The sequence below is a fragment of the Meles meles genome, chromosome 10 (genome assembly GCF_922984935.1).
Source record: "Meles meles chromosome 10, mMelMel3.1 paternal haplotype, whole genome shotgun sequence".
Taxonomy (NCBI): Eukaryota; Metazoa; Chordata; class Mammalia; order Carnivora; family Mustelidae; genus Meles; species Meles meles.
In genome coordinates this window covers 18,629,542-18,644,518 of record NC_060075.1, presented here as the reverse complement: position 1 = coordinate 18,644,518, position 14,977 = coordinate 18,629,542, and the positions used below count along the sequence as shown (strand labels likewise).

Sequence of the window (14,977 nt, the reverse complement as noted above, 5' to 3'; positions counted from 1 at the left end):
TTATTCTATCAGTACAAATATTTCATTCTGTCCTCACAATAACACAGGGAAGCACACAGGGCAAAGTATCATTCCCATTTAACTGGTGTGAAAACTAAGTCTCAGAGAAGTATAGTGATTCGTCCAAAGCCAAACAGATATTTTATGTCAGAATTTGAACTACCACTAACTAGATCTTAAGATACCACATACAGTACACAATGGAATACTATGCAGCCATCAAAAGAAATGAAATTTTGCCATTTGCGACGACATGGATGGAACTAGAGGGTATCATGCTTAGTGAAATAAGTCAATCGGAGAAAGACAACTATCATATGATCTCCCTGATATGAGGACGTGGAGATGCAACATGGGGGTTAGGGGGGTAGGAGAAGAATAAATGAATCAAGATGGGATGGGGAGGGAGACAAAACATAAGTGACTCTTAATCTCACAAAACAAACTGAGGGTTGCTGGGGGGCGGGGGGGTAGGAAGAGGGGATGGAGTTATGGACATTTGGGAGGGTATGTGCTATGGTGAGTGCTGTGAAGTGTGTAAACCTGGCGATTCACAGACCTGTACCCCTGGGGATAAAAATACATTATATGTTTATAAAAAATAAAAATTAAATAAAAAATTAAAAAAAAAAGATACTACAGGAATACTTGTTTTTCTTTCCTTCCCTCCATCCTTCCATCCTTTCTTTTCCTCCTCTCTTCTTTTTCCTTCCTTCCCTACTTTCAGATCCTCCCCACCTTCTTTATGCAATATTTCACACATATAGGCCTGCCTAAATAAAATGAGTGTCCATTAACCCATCTTTCAGCTTAAGAAATGATATTACCAATACCTCTGAAGGCCACGGCCTCCCACCCCCTACCTATAACCACTATCCTGGATTTTGTAGTTATCATTCCCTTTTCTTTTCAGCTTTATCATCTGATCATTTGTGCATCCCTACAAATGCCCACATTATGTCATTTTGCATGTGGATGGATTTTAAGTAAATGGAGTCATACTGCAGATACTCATTTTGGGGCAGTGTTATATGTCCGAGAGTCACTCATGTTGGTGTGTGTAGCTGCATTTCATTTCCACTGCTTTAAAGGATTCTGCTTGATGAATATAACACACTTTATTCATCTTTCCTCTGACCGACAGCCATTGGGTTTCCTCAGTTTTGTGCTATTCTGAACAAAGCTGTGCACACTCCTGTTGCACATGGGCGAGAGTTTTTCCAGTGGAATTACTGGTTCGTGGAATGCACCCCCCTACAACCTTACTAGCTAATGCTAAATTGTTTTCCAAACCAACTGTACAAATTCCCATAAGCATATGAATTCCAATTACTCTGAATCTTCATCAACTTGTAACTGTCAGAAATTTTAGCCGGTGTTACATCTTATGCTCAGATCTTGGTTTCCAAACACCACTCTAAGTAAGACAGGAATCAGAGCTCCTTGCAGAAATAGTTGATTCCAGGGGAGGACGGGTAACATGTGAGATGAACCTGGAATGTCTTGTGGCGCCAGAAAGTAAGAACATGTGTCAAGGCTGGAACAATCTGAATAGTAAGATAAATCATCACAGCTTTAGAGTCTAATCCATAAACATAATAAATATCCAAGAGTCCCTACTGATAAAATTAATTAATTAAGTGGGGAAGATGGGATAGCTCTTCCTTACGGTAGAATGTGAGTGAATAAGTGTAAAAGTTAAGAGAAAAATATAAAATTACCAAGAAATACCCACAATAATAATGCTTGCAAACAAGCTCCATCCGTAGATGACAAAGTTAGTGGGTCAGAGTTTGTGGAGAAAAAAAGTTTGCATCATTTCAAAATAATCTGCCCCAAGATATTTATTAATTACAAAGGGAAATTCAGTAACTTTAAGTGGAGAAACTTGGCAGAAACCACCTTAAACCAAGTGATCAAGGGTAATACCATCGATTATAAGATACGTCAACATCACGAACCCCACGTGAGGCAGTGAGAACACAGTACTCCGTGGTATTCTCACCGAACGTGCATCACCCCAGGTCAGTTATGAGAAAACATCAGGCAACTCAAACTGAGAGACATTTGACAAAATCATCTGTACTCTTCACACACATCAAGGTTGTGAAAGACAAGGAATCACTAAGGAGGGATTACACACTGCAGGGGACTCAGGCCAACTGCCAACTTCTTTGCTCCCTCAGAGCCTCCCCTACACACACTTAAGCATCTTCTAGCCTTCCACCAAAACACCTGAATAACTGCACTGGCATTTATATTTGTTGGGTTATAATTTACAGTTCATGAGTTGGGTCTCTCTCCTATTGGGCCATGCTCCTTAAGGACAAGGAAAATGCTTCATTTAGATTTATACCTCTTGCTCCCAGCACAGTTCATGGTAGGCACTAAAAGCATTGTTAACTCAATTTATTCAAAACTCTTACCACAATTTCTTTTTTTTCTAACTTTTAAAAAAATTTTAATTAATTAATTTATTTTTGACAGAGAGAGAGAGAGAGAGATTGAGAGAGAGAGAGTGCCAGTGCCAGCACACAAGCAGGGGGAGTGGCAGAGGGAGAAGCGGACTCCCTGCTGATCAGGGAACCTGATAGGGGACTCCATCCTAGGACTCTGAGATCAGGACCTGAGCTAAAGGCAGACACTTAATCCATTGAGCCATCCAGGCACCCCCTACCACAATTCCCTTTTTAAAAAAATATTTTATTTATTTATTTGACAGACAGAAATCACAAGTAGGTTGGGGGGGGAGCAGGTTCTCCGCTGAGCAGACAGCTGGAGGCAGGGCGCAATCTCAGGGGCTGAGCCAAAGGCAGAGGCTAAAACCACTGAGCCAACCAGGTGCCTCGTGACCACAATTTCCTAAACATTAGGAGACATTTAATGAATAATTGGTTACTTTTGGTTTTGATTAGCTGGTTGAGAACAGATTCTGTGCATTTCTAAAGTTTTTACCATTTTTTCATTTTTCCTTTTTCTTTTTTGCACTTCTTTCTCCTCTATTTTTAGAGAAGGCAGAGAGATGCTATAAAGCATAAAGAAATATAGGAGTTTGAGTAAAGAGGAATACATATTATATATTTATATATTATATACCTAATATAATAAAGTATGCATGTATTTGTTAAATTTACCCTTTGGGGGACTAAAAAATATAACTTTTTTATAATACTTTGTTAAAAGTTGGTCTGTTGTTAATATTTTGCCCAAAATTATTGGGGTTGGAGCTGAGGACACAGGATCTTTCCTATTAGACTTAAAAATACTTTTCAGGGCAACACCTGCATAGCTCGTTGGTTAAGCATCCACTCTTGATTCTGGCTCAGCTCATGATCTCAGGGTTGTGGATGGAGCCCAGGTCAAGCTCTGCACTGGGTGTGGAGCTTGCTTGGGATTCTCTCTCTCCCTCTCCCTCGCCCCTCTCCCCTCCCACCCTGCTCTTGCATGACTGCTCTCTCTCTCTCTAAAAAAAAGAAAAACCAATAATTTTTTTAAAAAATCCTACAATTTGTATGGAACCAGAAGAGACCCTGAATTGCTAAGGAAATGTTGAAAAAGAAAAACAAAACTGGGGGCATCACGTTGCCTGATTTTAAGCTTTACTACAAAGCTGTCATCACCAAGACAGTATGGTACTGGCACAAACAGACACATAGACCACTGGAACAGAGTAGAGAGCCCAGACATGGACCCTCAACTTTATGGTCAAATAATCTTCGACAAAGCAGGAAAAAATATCCAATGGAAAAAAGAGAGTCTTTCAATAAATGGTGCTGGGAAAATTGGACAGCTATGTATAGAAGAATGAAACTCGATCATTCTCTTACACCATACACAAAGATAAACTCAAAATGGATGAAAGACCTCAACAGGAGGCACGAATCTATCAAAATCCTAGAGAACAAAGGCAGTAACCTCTTCAACACCGGCCACAGCAACTTCTTTCAAGACATGTCTCCAAAGGCAAAGGGAACAAAAGCAAAAATGAACTTTTGGGACTTCATCAAGATCAAAAGCTTCTGCACAGCAAAGGAAACAGTCGACAAAACAAAGAGGCAACGCACGGAATGGGAGAAGATATTCGCAAACGACAAAGGGCTGATATCCAAGATCTATAAAGAACTCCTCAAACTCAACACACACAAAACAGATAACCACATCAAAAAATGGGCAGAAAACATGAACAGACACTTCTCCAAAGAAGACATATAAATGGCTAACAGACACATGAAAAAATGTTCATCATCATTAGCCATCAGGGAGATTCAAATCAAAACCACATTGAGATGCCACCCTACACCAGTTTAGAATGGCCAAAATTAACAAGACAGTAAACAGCATGTGTTGGAGAAGATGTGGAGAAAGGGGAACCCTCTTACGCTGTTGGTGGGAATGCAAGTTAGTGCAGCCACTTTGGAAAACAGTGTGGAGATTCCTTAAGAAACTAAAAATAGAGCTACTCTATGACCCTGCAATTGCACTATTGGGTATTTACCCCAAAGATACAGATGTAGTGAAAAGAAGGGCCATCTGTGCCCCAGTGTTCATAGCAGCAATGGCCACAGCTGCCAAACTGTGGAAAGAACCAAGATGCCCTTCAATGGACGAATGGATAAAGAGGATATGGTGCATATATACAATGGAATATTATGCCTCCATCAGAAAGGATGAATACCCAACTTTTGTAGCAACATGGACGGGACTGGAAGAGATTATGCTGAGTAAAATAAGTCAAGCAGAGAGAGTCAATTATCACATGGTTTCGCTTATTTGTGGAGCACAAGGAATAAAACGGAGGACATGGGGGGATAGAGAGGAGAAGTGAGTTGGGGGAAATTGGAGGGGGAGACAAACCATGAGACCACGAGAGACTGTGGACTCAGAAACAAACTGAGGGTTTTGGAGGGGAGAGAGGAGGGGGGTTGGGTGAGACTGGTGGTGGGTATTATGCATGTATTGCACGGACCACTGGGTGTGGTGCATAAACAATGAATTCTGGAACACTGAAAAGAAATTTTAAAAATTTTTAAAAAGATTGAAAAGACAAAAAAAAATAAGAAACAAAATTTAAAAAACTAATTTTCAATACAAGGGAAATTTTAGCAAGATATAGATGCCTGGCCTTTACACACTTGCTTAGAGTTCCAAGATGAAGACATGTAGGCCATTCGGCACTGCAATTCTCTGCTTCCACTGCCACTGAGTAATCACGGATCACAGTAATCCCAAGTTTCAGCATGTCAAAAATTCTCAGCATTGGTGCCTTTGCCATTATTCACCTTATAAATCATAACTAGTTTACAGAATAACCTTTTTTGCCAACTTTTACAGCCTGTGGTTAGCAACGGGGGATTCCCCTGTTTCTCTTAACTGACAGCTCACTGAGAGATGATGTCAGGGACTAGTTATGGTACTTAACTGGCATAAAAAGACCAATGCTCAGTTGCTGGTACTGACTGACGGTCATAAGACTGCTAACGAATTGCTTAGTCTCATTATTCCATACTTGAAAACTCATGGTAAACAAAGCCAGTCAAGCTATTTTCTAAATTTAAGTAGTAATGATTCTGTGAAGATTCAAATGGGGAATGTGAAGAGCTTCGTCTCACTCACGTTGGAGTCAGAGAGCTATATAGGTAAAGTAGCTTTTCTCTGGACACAAAACAGCACTTAGAAGTAGCTACAGAAGGGGCACCTGGGTGGCTCAGTGGTAAGCATCTGCCTTCAGCTCAGGTCATGATCCCAGGGTCTTGGGATCAAGCCCCACATCAGGCTCCCTGCTTGGTGGGGAGTCTGCTTCTCCCTTCTCCTCTGCTCCACCCCCTGTTCCTGCTCTCTCCTGCCAATAAATTATAAATAAAATCTAAAAAAAAAAAAAAAAAAGTAGCTATAGAAATGACAGCTCTGGAAGCCACCAGAAAACATTCTATTAAAAAATTCTAGGACCTCAGGTAACCTCAAAAACGTCTGTTACATTTCACAAAATACAGCATGCTTTCCTGATTAAAACTCTTCAGAGTATAGGGATAGAGGGAACATTCCTCAATTTCATAAAAACCATCTATGAAAAGCCAACAGTGAATATCATTCTCAATGGGGAAAAGCTGAGGACTCTTCCCTTAAGATCAGGAACACAACAAGGATGCCCACTCTTGGCACTATTGTTCAACATAGTACTAGAAGTCCTAGCATCAGCAATCAGGCAACAAAAAGAAATAAAAGGTATTCAAACTGGCAAAGAAGAAGTCAAACTCTCTCTCTTCGCAGATGACATGACACTTTATGTGGAAAACCCAAAAAGACTCCACCCCCAAATTACTAGAACGCATACTGCAATTCAGTAATGTGGCAGGATACAAAATCAATGCATAGAAATCAGTTGCTTTTCTATATACTAACAATGTAACTGTAGAAAGAGAAATTGGGGGATCAATTCCATTTACAATAGCACCCAAAACCATAAGATTCCTAGGAATAAACCTAACCAAAGAGGTAAAGGATCTATACTCTACAGAGTATAGAGTATACTCTATACTCTATATCTACAGAGTATATCTGTAGATATACTATTGTATATCTATGAGTATATTGCAGAGTATATCTACAGAGTGTAGAGTATATTCTATACTCTACAGAGTATAGAAACTACAGAACACTGATCAAAGAAATTGAGGAAGGCACAAAAAGATGGAAAAACATCCCATGCTCATAGATTGAAAGAATAAACATTGTTAAAATGTCTATGCTGCCTGGAGGAATTTATGCTTTCAATGCCATCCCAATCAACGTATCAATGGCATTTTTTCAAAGTGCTGGAACAAACAATCCTAACATTGGTATGGAACCAGAAAAGAACCTGAAGAGCTAGAGGAATGTTGAAAAACAAAAACAAAGCTGGGGGCATCATGTTGCCTGATTTCATGCTATATTACAATGCTGTGATCACCAAGACAGCATGGTATTGGCACAAAAACAAATACATAGATCGATGGAACAGAATAGAGTCTCCAGAAATGGCCCCTCAACTCTATGGTCAACTAATCTTCGAAAAATCAGGAAAAAATATCCAATGGAAAAAAGACAGTCCCTTCAATAAACGGTGCTGGGAAAATTGAACAGCTATGTACAGAAGAATGAAACGTGACCATTCTCTTACATGATACACAAAGATAAAATGGATGAAAGACCTCAATGCGAGACAGGAATCCATCAAAATCCTAGAGGAGAACATAGGCAGTAACCTCTTTGACACCGGCCACAGCAACTTCTTTCATGACACATCTCCAAAGGCAAGTGAAACAAAAGCAAAAATGAACTTTTGGGACTTCATCAAGATAAATAGCTTCGCACAGCAAAGGTGTGGCAAACCACAGAATGGGAGAAGATATCTGCAAATGACAGTACAGACAAAGGGCTGGTATCCAAGATCTATAAAGAACTCAAACTCAACACCCAAGAACAAATAATCAAGTCAAAAAATGGACAGAAAACATGAATAGACATTTCTCCAAAAAAGACATACAAATGGCTAACAGACGTGAAAAAATGTTCAACATCATTAGTCATCAAGAAAATTCAAATCAAAAGCACATCGAGATACCACCTTACACCAGTTAGAACAGCAAAAATTAACGACTCAGGAAACAACAAATGTTGGAGAGGATGTGGAGAAAGGGGAACCCTCTTACGCTATTGGTGGGAATGCAAGTTGGTACAGCCTCTTTGGAAAACAGTGTGGAGGTTCCTCAAAAAGTTAAAAGTAGAGCTACCCTGTGACCTGGCAATTGCGCTACTGGGTATTTATCCCAAAGATACAGATGTAGTGAAAAGAAAGGCCACATGCTACCCAATGTTCATTACAGCAATGTCCACAACAGCCAAACTGTAAAAGGAGCTGAGATGCTCTTCAACAGATAGATAAAGAAGATACGGTTCATATATACAATGGAGTATTACTCAGCCATCAGAAAGGACGAATATCCACCATTTGCAACAACATGGATGGAATTGGAGGGGATTATGCTAAGGGAAATAAGTCAAGCAGAGAAAGACAATTATCCTATGGTTTCACTCATATGTGGAACATAAGCAATAGCATGGAGGACTTTAGGGGAAGGAAGGGAAAACTGAAGGGGGGTAGAAATCAGAGGGGGAGATGTACCATGAGAGACTATGGACTCTGGGAAACTGAGGATTTCAGAGGAGAGGGGGATAGTGGTAAGGGGTAGGTCAGTGATGGGTATTAAGAAGGGCACATGCTGTAATGAGTACTGGGTATTATACGCAAATAATGAATCATGGAACACTACATCAAAAACTAACGATGTACTATATAGTGACTAACATAACAATAAAAAAAGTCTGTGACACAGGGAAAAGATACTTTACATAACAAGGTTTGGTTTAGAAGCTTATGATAATTTCACTTGTAAACAAGTCTGTTTACAAGTGAAATTACCATAAGCTTCTATGTTTGCTGTTGTGATTTCTTTACCATTTTAGATTTCTTTAGTATTCCCCCCCAACTCTGTATTTTTAAGAACCCCTAGCTTCATGTTATCTCAATACACTGGCATCTGTGGCCTGGCACTTGTTTTCATAAGTAATCATATGCCTTACTCTCCGTAGTGTGGCCCCTGCAACCTTATCTGCTAGGACCAGCCTTCCCCTTCCCAAGGAGGGCCTCCCAGTTGCTTGCTCTGTCTGTTTTTCTCCAGAAGAAAACAAGAGAATATCAGCAAGGTTGATTTTACTCTATACATAAGAAATAATATTGGGCCTTTAATGTATCGTGGAGACATTTTAAAGTGAAAATTTATTGGGCTCCTTTCCATGTGTTAACTTATATAAATAATACAACTTTATAAGGTGGGAACTTTTACTGTGCTCATTATACAACAGAAGAAATGAGGCCAGGATGCTCAACAAGTTGCCCAAGTTTGCATGGTTAGTACAGAACAGAGCCAGGATGGGAACGCAGGCAGACTGGCTCCAAGCCCACACTCTTACACTTCTTTTGAACCTCCAAATCATATTTTCTTCCTACTGGATAATTATTAGTCCCCAGTAATATACTTACATTAGAGAGTCAGCCTGGGAGTTAGGAAACTTGGATTATTGTTCTGTGCTTTAAGTTGGGGGGGAACAGCGTTCTACGGAGGGAAAGTACACATACGAAGGCCTAGTGGTCCTAGGGACAAAGAAGGCAGGCCAACGTTAGGAACAATGGGAAACCAGTGCAGTGTTTTTTGTTTTGTTTTGTTTTAAAGATTTATTTATTTGCAAGGGGGTTAGGGGCAAAGGACAGGGAAAGAGGCAATCTCAAGCAGACTCCTTGTTGAGTGTGGAGCCTGAAAGGGGCTTGGGTTCCATCTGACAACCCCAAGATCATGACCTGAACTGAAATCAAGAGCCAGAGGCTTAATGGGCTGAGCCATCCAGGCACCTTCCTCCAATAAGATTTATTTACTAATGCAGTGTTTTAAATTAGACAGGCTGGGAGGTTAGTTGTCATATGACTACAAAGATACTCTACTCATATCACCTTGGTTGCCTAGAAGAGAGCAACAGTGGAATCAGGAAAATTTGGTTAGGAGTCTCCTGAGAAATTCCAGGCAGGAGGTATGGTAGCTTGGGTTAGGGTGTTGATAGTGTGGGGGTCGGGTGGGAAGAGGAAGAATGGAAAAAAAGTTATTTTAAAACATGTACCCTTGATTGAGACTGATTTTGGTAAGATTGTATAAAGAGACTGTAACAAAATGTTCTAGGAATTACACTTCCAAATAAGCCATATTGGCTTAAAAGTGTCAGATTGGGATGTTGTACACCCATTTCAAGAATGCTTCATGGCTCCAAACAATTCTGGAAAACCTTTTTCAGAATTTCCTCCAGAAACAGTTTATGAGGCAAACCAGAAAAACAGGCTCATTGTTATATACATGCTTCATGTCATATATATCATACTTCAAGTCACATTTCATATCACATATATACATATACAAATATATACATATATGCACACACACACACACACACACAAACAAACATATCCACATGTACAGTCATACTTCAGAACTCCCAAAAGCTAAGGGAACTATGTATAATGTTGTTAAATTGTTGCAGGGTTTTAAGACCTTCCTTTTATGACTCTGACCTTCAAATGTATACAGTAAGGTCACTTACGTAAGAAAATAAGCAATATGTAGGAAAAAAGCGAAGTCATCTGACTCTTCACCAAACATTGAAGATTGGGGCTCCTGGATGGCTCAGTTGGTTAAGCATCTGACTCCTGGCGTTCGATCAGGTCATGCTCTCAGGGTTGTGGTATTGAGTCCCACATCGGACTCTGCGCTCTGCACAGAGTCTGCACGTCCCTCTCCCTCTGCTCCTCCTCCCTTTCCCCTGTTTGAGCTCTTTCTCTTTCTCCAGTAAATAAATAAATAACTCTTTAAAAAACCCAGAAGATATATTCTTCAGGCAAAGAGTTAGCCAACTCAGAATATCCACAGATGGAAGGAATTCTTGGACAGTCGGGGATTTTGTTTTGTTTTGTTTTGTTTTAGGGAGTAGATAACAAATATATCCTAGAAGATTGACAACAAATTCCTCACAGAGAAAGAAAAGAAGGAAGTTGTATCCATCAGCTTTCAGAGACAGTGGGAAGCTCGATGGGAAGAGTCCAAATTTCAGAACCAAGCATGGGAGTCAACCTCTGGTTTGCTAACGAGCTCTTGGGGCTTGGACAAATTCTCTGAGCCTTAGTCTCCTCATCTATAAAATGGACATATCAATGCCAAGAGTCTGGCGAGGTTCTATTATTGGAGACCTGACTCCCACCACCTCCCCCACTTTTCTGCAGGTAAACTCCTTTTCTTCAGGTTAAAGAACTTAAACTGAAACTCCTTTTCTTAAACTCCTTTTCTTCAGGTTAAAGAACTGGAAACCCTGAGGGAAGCAGGGGTCAAATGGCTACCCTCTTTCCTGGAACTTTCAGACTTACATGGCCTCAGTGTTCAGGTTCTACAACACCTGGCAGAGAGAAAAAAAATTCTTGGCCACCTTTATCATTAACCTTGTTGAAAAAGAACTGTGGCCAGAAGGCAGTCCCTTTGGTTCACCAGACATTCCCAGAGAACCGTGTCATTCGGGGACAGAAGCAGCCCATTTAAATCCCTGAATCTTTTCAAGAAAGTGAAAACCCCTCAATGTCCAAGAGTAGCAAATGAGTTGAAGAGTGAGACATAATACTGGAAGGCACACGTACATGATGGAATTACATATTGAAAAGGAGTATTAAATGACAGGGGGACATGTTCATGATAAACGAACTAAATGTGGCTATAAAATAGTATATATATTATAGATTCCTTTTTTAAAAAGATTTTATTTATTTATTTGATAGACGACAAGTAGGCAGAGAAGCAGGCAGAGAGAGAAGAGGAAGCAGGCTCCCCACTGAGCAGAGAGCCCGATGTGGGGCTCGATCCCAGGACCCTGGGATCATGACCTGAGCTGAAGGCAGAGGCTTTAACGCACTGTGCCACCCAGGTGCCCCTATAGATTCCTTTTTTAAAAAATAATTGATTTGTAGGGGAAAACAGAAGGAAATAAAAATTGTCAATGATAAATTCTGAGTGGTAGAGTTACAGGGGTTTTAAATTTTTTCTTTTCTAAACCTTATATGATAAATGTAATATTTTTTCAACATAGAGTTATAATATGTAAATATGACACAGCTATTAAGCAACAATTCCACTGGGCAGAAATTGTGACTTTTTGTTCATCACCACAGAAAAACAAGTGTTTTGAAGAAATGTGGCCTTTTCCTCAGCAGTGAAGTAAAGAATGTGTACAGGGGCAAGGTGCCTCTTGATTATCTACAAGTTTCCTCCCTTTCTCCCTTGTCCCACCTTTTAAAGAGTTTTGGGTTCCCACCCACCCATGGAGAATGAAATAAAAAGAAAAATCAACCTGGCTCTCTTCCTGCCTGATGATGTTCTACGTCGAGACTTAGAATAGGGAAATTGCACATTGTTCACACTTCCCAATACCGGTGGCTCCTGGCTAAGCCAGTAGGTCTGTGTGTACTTCTCCACTTTGCCTCCTGACAGTCACCTCCTGTATCTTCTGCAGGAGTTCAGGTCTCTGCTTGAGAGCAGGAAAGGGGGAGAAAGCACAAGGCCCAAACTTAATCTTCAGTTCTTAAAATAAGAGTACTTCTGAGTAGTTAGAACACTTTACATTTATCATTTACTGTGACTGTTAAGGATAACTACCATTTATTGAACCCCTTCCATGTGCCAGGTAGACACTGTATTATGGCATTGAATCTTGACATAGTCACTTAGGGCTTCTCCCCATTTCACAGATAAAGACGTAGGCTGTGGTCAAGCGTCATGCTCAAGTTCCCAGTGCTCGAAAATGGCTGACATCAGGCGCTTCACAGATTACAAAACTATTTCAAAACTGCCTCTGTTGTTCCTCACAGTACTCTGTGAGAGGAGGATTCTGCGTTTTCACTTGTGAAATGAAGGGACAGATGGCTTTAAAGTCCCTTTGGTGGGTCTACACGACTGATCCATGAGAGCATTTTCAGCTTTTGGTTTCACTAGAGGCCACCTGTACTTAATAGGGCAATGGTGGGAGCCAAACATAAGCCTACTATCCTATTTAGATTTTAATCTGAATCTGAAGAAGGTAGGCTGTGGTGGGACACTAGATACTAGTAGCAAACAAGACTACGATGTGACCCAATAACCATGAAGGCGAAGAGATAGTTGTACATTGGCTACAGGGCCAAAGAATTCTGGAATTTGCTAGTGGGAGGGTGTAGGGGAGGGAACCCATAGCTCTGCCAAGATAGAAAAAGGCAGAATAGCCTAGGTCAGTAGATGCTTTGATGTTTGGTGGACCAGCTCAACCCCACCTCAAAGGCTAGGGCCTCTGCACAAAAAGCTGTGAAATTATTTGGGCCAGGTATGTATGCTATCATAAAGTATTTGATTCAGGTCCTGAGTAAGACGATCCGCTACCAATCTTTAATTACTACATGTGTTAACACTGACTAACACACACACATGACAGAAAAACAAAGAGACAACACAGCTATAATAATTTACTGCATTTTCATTCCTTGCTTGGATGAAAGCAGGACTACACCAAAAGTTGTTGAAAGTAAAGTAATGAACTGAGACACAGTTATTTTCCTATCTATGCTGTTTGCTATATAAGAATTAAATTCCTCCTGATTGGCCTTAATGGAATCTAATTTTAACACTAGTAATCTTGAGTAAACAAACATAAAACTATTGCTTTTGGGGGGGGTGGAGGCAGTGGAAGAGGAGACATTTTCTCAGAATTATGAATTGGTAACCTTGGGTCCTTGTCACAGCTCTGCCCCCCAACCAGCTATGTAATTGTGAATAAATCTCTTAAACTTCAAATTGCTCACCTGTACAACGAGATTCGAAAAGGCAGGTGAGGTCTGATATTGCTAATGTTCTATGTGACAAGCGAGCATTCTGTGGGTATCCACAACAATAAAACCAAATCCAGTGGCAGGTGCCCTTAAGTCCTATGGAAGTATCCCTAAATGGCAAATGCTCCTAAGACTCTGACACATGTATGGTTGTCTTTACCTCCAGAGTAGGGATGGTGGGCACCGAGTAGGGACATTTGATGTGACGCTACAGTAGAAAAGTTTTTGCCTCACTTTGTCCCCATCTGATAGGGAGAAGAGGAAAAACAAATGAGTAAGAGTATAGGATTTGGAAGCCACATTCCTGGGCGTTGAGACTGGAAGCTGCCTCCTCCAGTTGCTCTGACCTGACTCTCTAGTCGATCTTGTGCAAGTTAAAAATTCCAACTATCACAAGGTGGGACCCATCCCCTGATGGGACCTGTTGGGCTTTGGATCTGTGCTCTTCCAGAATCGAAGGTATGTTCTTTGAGATCCCAGGAGGAGCTATTATACTCTAAGACAGATAAATGAGATGAAGAACTAACTACAAACACTTAAGCACTAATGAATTCAATACACAGTATGTCACAGAGTTTAAAACGTGGAAAGATTATCTTTTCAAACTTATGCTTACGTTTATGCTTGGCGGTCACAAAACCTACTGAACTTGTTAAGGGGATGAAACAGGAAAAACTCAAAAGAAGACACTAAACACTAGGCAGGACAGCTTCTAGAAATCAAGAAGGGCGATCTCCCACGTGGTCAGACAAACATACACTTCCTTTTCTCACCCAACCAAGAGTTCTGACACTTGCTTCAAAGTGTTGTGGGATGAGTTCAAGCCTATTTAGATGCGCAAAGGGCCTTGTGCCAGGCTTTGAGTATTTTCATGGGTTTCTCTGGTTCAGTAATTGTGGCCTCTGAGTTTTTACAATTCTCCTCCGCATTCCATTCCATTCTCCTTTCAATTGTTCTATAAGCTTTTAGTGCAATCCACTTACACTTTTCTTCCCCAACCAAAACAGTGTCAGGGAATTGCCCAAGGGGAGTCCCTATAAAAATACTAAAAGAAGGGGGGGGGGCCGAGTGACTGCCCATAAATCGGGCACTTTAAAGCCTTTCGCTTTAATGACGATTTAAGACTGACAACCACAAGGAAAGCAAGAGCTTTCATCTGCGCGAACTCCCGCCTACATCCCCGGGTTGAAATTTCCCAGGAGTAAAAGAAGGTATCACCTCATCACTTCCTGGATTCCGCGGACGCTTCTCTACCCTGGCAGGGATCTCCTCCGCGACCCGAAACGCTTTCTAGCACTTCAACGACTTAAACTCTCCCAGCGCCTGAGGTTCCTCTATGGACCCAGCAAGGCTCCTGGCTTTGTTTTTTTCTACTTCCCCAGGCCCAAGCCCGCCCACCAGCGTCGAAGTCAGTTTCTTACTGGTCCTAGAGTGTGCCCGTTTCCTCAGAAAGCCAATCAGAGCCTTGCCGCCTACCCCCGGGGATTTGGGAAACGGAAA

At 40.9% G+C, this 14,977-nt stretch overlaps 1 long non-coding RNA gene across 4 annotated transcripts in view; it reads right to left on the bottom strand.

The window, feature by feature from the left end:
- Nucleotides 1-14,831, bottom strand: part of LOC123951343 — a 64,749-nt gene extending 49,918 nt beyond the window's left edge. For 3 of the 4 annotated variants that reach the window (XR_006820458.1, XR_006820457.1, XR_006820459.1), the window contains exons 1-3: nucleotides 14,696-14,831; nucleotides 13,451-13,722; nucleotides 11,971-12,144 (exon numbers count right to left, since the gene is read on the bottom strand). This is a non-coding gene — a long non-coding RNA (uncharacterized LOC123951343). Of the gene's footprint in view, nucleotides 1-9,079; nucleotides 9,191-11,970; nucleotides 12,145-13,450; nucleotides 13,723-14,695 lie in introns of those variants that run through there. The other variant, XR_006820460.1, reaches the window with a different exon arrangement.
- Between the last annotated feature and the right edge of the window lie 146 nt (nucleotides 14,832-14,977).